We start from the raw sequence: 5731 nt of genomic DNA, 5'->3' as shown, positions 1-5731 counted from the left end.
CTTAAACAAAAGACTGTGCCCAGCTAAAGACAAAAGAAGAGATTAAGCCTGTCTGCCACCCATCCAGAGAAACATCAAATAAGCATTGGATCATTAATGTGAAGCACCAAATCTTTGACATGATTGGATCCTCTGCTCCTTCCCTTGTCTCTCACCTGCCCCAAGAGGTGTCACTCCAATTAAGACCATCAACTCTCAGTTGCCCAACTGCCATCCCTTTTGTCTTAGCCCTCCTGAATTATTATTTTTTTGTGTGTGTACATTTCCTGGGAACCCATGACCACATGGCCACTGCCAGGTCACATTTTGGCTATTTAAGGTGAGCTCCCCCTGAGTTCGCTGTCTTCTCTTTGCCCCCTATCTACCTTCTTGGTTCCATTCCAGATCTGTTTGGAACTGCTCCACATGTGTCACTGGTCGGCCAACGAACCCCTCCCTCCCTCCTTTCAGTTCCTTTTTCACTGCAAAATCTGCTCATCACGTCAGACAGGTAATGTATTATCCACCAACGATACTCCTGCTCATGCAAATGGCGCTATCCTTTCAACACTATATTCTTAGCTCTGTATTGTATGTGTGAGTGCTTGCTTATTGTTATTTCTATGCCTGAGAATATTTAGTACAGAAATCAATTATTTTAGCAACCTAGTCTCCTCATCTATTCATGGGCTCTGGGAATCCTGACTCTGGTATACACGGGTCATGATCCTATATTTTATGCCTATTGCCATTTAATATCTATAATTTCTCAAGTTTTGTACTAAATGATTCACAAAGTTACTTAGATAACTTTGGTGTTGTCTATACTATGTTCAGCTTGCTGAAACTAGGGTAATTTTTGCATCATTTAGGCTGAGTTCAGACTGGCAGTTTGAAGCAGGAGGGAGTCGTTGCAAAAAAGAGCTGGAACAAACTGCTCCAGGTTTTCCTGGTCACACTGCACAGACTGATGCAGGAGCATACCGGGAGGAGGTGTGAGGGAGCGTTCACACTGTTGGCCCAGAGGTGTGGCTGTAAGCAGTATTTTTCTTGCAGCAGATGCCTAGGCGCAGCGGCAAATAGGGCAGGATCCGGCTGCTGTGGGCCATAGGCACATCCGGCCACAACACTACCCCCTCTTCAAGGCAATCACCTGCACCTTCCTGGTGCCAGAGTGAGGCTAGGAGGTCAGTCAGCGTAAACAGCCAGCACACATTATTAATGCGGGCTGTTCCCGGCTTTTAGTGGTTAGCGTTCACACCTCCGGGAAGCACAATGAAGCGGGATAAACGGACTCACGAGGGTTTGCTACCACTTTCACCAGGTATCTTTTAAACTCGGGAGCAAAGCGTTACAAGACGGGTTGAGTACGGGTGGGGAATGCCAGACAGATGTGCCTGTATGAACGGCCCCTTTAATCCATTTGCGAAATGTTCCTCAACACACGCTTATATCGGGCCAGTCTGAACTCAGCCTTAATGTATCATGTTAATACTTATGCTTTGTTTTTAGATGTCTAACTAGTTCTTCTACAACCCTAATCCTATTGTGTTGCTTACTAAATATCCTATCCTGTCGATATAGTATTGTACTGTACTGTGTGATCCACCTTCAGTCCAAGTGAAAAAGGCTGACTATAAATAACATAAATAAAATAAAATTTTAAAAGCCCTGTTTGCTCTCTAGCTGTCAGGATATTGAGGGAGATATTGACAGACATGAGTTTGTACAGCCACAAAAGGTAGGAAAAACAGCTTTCAAAATCTACATAGAGCAAAGCTGATGAAACAGTCCCATTCCCCGGTGACTTCTTTTTAATTTCATGTGCCTCTGTTTTACAACATGGTAAAACAGGGCATCTGTCATTATATAGTGCTGTTCAATTAAGGTACTTAATATTTTCTGCACTCAATGGGTGATCTACCAATAAACCATTTTTGCATACATACACACCCCATATCATTTTAGTGTACCTGTTGATTTTTTATATTCAGTTACCTTATTAATTCTCTGAACATAGCATACTATTTTATATAGTTGCCACCCAGTCATATGAAGAATATTGGCCATAAATATGTTTACTCAAGATACTTTAAAATTTTTATTTGATTTTGTTAGAAAAAAAACCTGTTACTGAGAACAGGGAGTCTTCAGTCTTCATTGCAGAACTAGCTTTGACTAGCCAATGAGGTATGATTCATTGATAGCTTACTTTGAACTGCATTCCACTGGCACAAAACCATAATGGAACAAAAACCCTCGCAAAGAATTCAAGATCTGGCAGAAAGTAAGGCTGAGAAAGAACTGAATGTCACCTAGTTCAATCCCCTGTGCAACAGAACAAATCCTCCATAACATTTCTTGCTCACAGAGTAACTTCTTGGAATTAATTAGATGAAAATTTAGGTGAGAAAGTTGTAATTTCAAAGGGGCAGCTGTGCTAGTATGCTACAACAAAAATAACCTGGAAACTTCTGCCACCTTAAAGACTAACACAATTTTATTCCGGCACAAGGTTTTGTAGACTAGAATCCACTTCTTTCTAACAGAATGTGTTATCTACATAATTTTTCCTGAGGTAAATCCATGATTCCCTATATACCAGACATCTGTCAGAGACAAGACCAAATTTCAAGCCTTATAATTTACCACAGGCTAGAAGAGGAGCAAGCCATTCACACTATTGCCAAAGATGCATAAGTGTCAGACATGAAATATGCATTATTTAGATTGGTTGATAATACCTGAAATTTCCTTATAAAAACCCTATTATATAAGTATCAAAGTCAGGTAGGTAGTATCAAAATATTTAAAACAGTTTTATAATAAATTAGGAAAAAGCAGAAAAGCTTCTAAAAATAGCAAGCAGAATAACAAGTAGAAAAATATAAAGTCATCGTACTGACAGAAACCAGGGCTCGAAGGCTGGTAATGCTGTTGTGATTACCTAGCAATGGCCACTGGGGGAATTTATTTCTTAAAACTACAGGTTCTGCTTCTATGATTTTGTGGGGTTTTAGCCTTCCAGTTTGTGTGTGTGTGTGTTGGGTAGGGCTGCCAAATGCCCCCGGGGGGCGGAATTCCCCCCGGTTTCGAGCCCCAATTCCCGCTCCCGCGGAATCGGGGCCCGGGGGAAACCCCACCCCCGCGTCACCCGGAAGTGACGTTGGACCCTGGGGGCGGAGCCATGCCATTTTTCACTCATTTATCAAATCTATATTCTGTATAATTTTTAAAAGAAGTGGTCAAGATGGCCAATAATAAAACAATACAAATTAGGGAAAGCAGGCCCACAGAAGGGACCTCACAGTATATAGTTATGTAGCGTGGCCAGCTGCAGATGGAAGTATGGGTAGCCCAGGCCTGTAGCCAGAAAATATTTGGTTGGGGGGGGTGATTTAATTAGGTTACCGCTAATTAGATTAGCAATTCATGTAATCACTGGTAATCTGATGGGGCACCAATGACTTCCTTGTGAGTAAACCTTTCCAGAAACCAGCTGCAAGGCTTCCTTCCTCTTGTTGCAAATCTGAAGTCCTCCCTGTTCTCTTTGGCTATTCAATAGCGAAGCCTCCCTGCCCCTGGAAAAGACCTTTTCCTCACCCCACCCCAATAAAATAACTGAGTTTGGCTGTGAGCTCTAGCAGTTGTGCGCTCCCCAACCTCAGCAGCCCTTCCTCCTGGCCTCAAAGCTGTGTTGCCTCCCTAACACTGTTGTCTTGAGTAAGGAGCTCCTGCCCCCCCCCAGGGCTTGGCATTGGCCAATGAGGCAAGCAACGCAGGGACACCCCCCTCCTATTCCTCTCCAAGGTCGGACCATGCTGTCCTCTCCTCCTTCCCCGGTTGGCTGGGCGAGGTGTTGGTGTTGGGAGGCCATGGGAGTGCACAGGTCATGCCGCCTTTCTGGCCCAGCACTAGGCTCACGTATCCCCCACCCACCACCTCTCCTTTGCCTCCGTTGCCCTACTCGGTGCCTGGGAGTTCCTCCCCGCCTGGGGCACATTAGAGTCTGGTGAGAGTGCGGGGATGTGGAGAAGCCACTGAGCTGATTGCGGAAGGGGGAGCCCCAGGTTCCCTCCTCCTCCTGGGACAGGCAGGGGAGGGGGCAGGGCACATTCAGGAGGGAGCATCGCCCAAAGTCCCCCATGGCTACAACCCTGGGGTGGCCCATTGAAACAGGCAGACTGATGGAAAAGGCCTCTTTCTGCCTTTCTTTCCTTTAAGTGGCAGCATTCAGTTTCCTCACTTTCTACATGGCAAATGGCTTTGCCATAGTTTCTTCATGTGTAGGTTGGAGGTTTCCCCCCATCCTCATTAGTTGACAGGGATATGAAAAAGGGATCTGATAGAAAACAGTATTTTGTGGAATAGGTAAAGGTTGAATTATGGGAAACTTCTGGAAAGTAAGAGAATGAGTTATCTGACAAGGCAATTGCAACTTATCCCAGTTTTGGTTGTGGAAAGTGCTGTCAACTCATAGCCAACTTAGGCAATCCTATAGGTTTTCAAGACAAGAGACAAATGGAGGTGGTTTGGCCATTGCCCTGCTTCTGGATAGCAAACGTGGACTTCCTTGGTGGTCTCCCAATCCAAGCAGCAGCCAGAGCCCACCCTGTTTAGCTTAGTTTCCAAGATCTGACAAAATCTAGCTAGTCTTGGGGGTCAGCTGACCCTTAGGAACAGCATAGGTCTGGTGGTCTGCAGCAAGAAATAGGAAATCAGCAGAAATCAACAGTCCTGCTTCCACAAATGGAAATGCCATTTTGTTCCAGGAAGGATACGGTTAGAAATGTGCCAAGATCCAAAAGCAGCACTTTCATAAATAGATTTCCAATGGAAACCAGTGAATGTCAGACCCATCACTTGAGCAGTTTAGTGCAGGATGAGGCATAGGAAGAAAGGTGAAGGAGACAGTCACTTAGCACTGAAGTTCCCTTCTTGGTAGGGCTGCCAAGTGGGGGCGGGGGGCGGGTAAACCCCCGCTTTAGAGGCCTGATTTCCGCCACCACAGAATCGGGCCCCGGGGGGAACTCCCCCCCCTGAAGCGCAGCGTGGCTCCATCACCGGAGGTGACGCAACCACATTGATCACGTTGGGGGTGTGGCCCTGATCGTTGGAGGGAAAACTCTATGGTTTTCCCTCCGACGATCGGGGCCATGCCCTCAACGTGATCGACGTCGCGTGTCACTTCCAGTGACGTGCTGGTGGCGCGCACGCACACGACAAGGGACGGCTCCCGGAGCGCGCCGAGGCTCCCCCGCGGGTGAGTAAAATTTACTTGGCAACCCTACTTCTTGGCCAGAATTCTGGTGGCACATAGACAATCACTGATATCTCTCACTGAACCTAAATATATTTATGTTAATAAAGCCAAAATCTGACCGCAAATTTATTAAGAAATGACTAGCTGGAAGCAGCACTGTGCAGTGGTAGAATGCAATTTAAATATATGTGGTTTTTCCTAGCTCTTAAATTATATATCCTTTTCCAATGTTAAATGCTCAAATTTCTGCATTGTTAGACAAGAGTGCAAGCATGTTCAGCATTTTTGTTCTGCCACTCATACTCAATAAAATCTTATATCACTCATGAACCATTTATTATCATGTGCTTGGAAAGACATTGATGTTGAATACATGTAGATAGATTTCCCTAATGAGGAAAAAAAGGAAATAATTTCCTTGAAGACATTCTGAAATATGTATTTATTATATCACCCTCAACTAAGCTTTTAGGCAGAAAGAGGGCAACA

The sequence above is a fragment of the Gekko japonicus genome, unplaced genomic scaffold (genome assembly GCF_001447785.1).
Source record: "Gekko japonicus isolate JY-2015 unplaced genomic scaffold, Gekko_japonicus_V1.1 scaffold12, whole genome shotgun sequence".
Lineage (NCBI taxonomy): Eukaryota > Metazoa > Chordata > Lepidosauria > Squamata > Gekkonidae > Gekko > Gekko japonicus.
Note: the sequence above shows the minus strand (reverse complement) of the source record.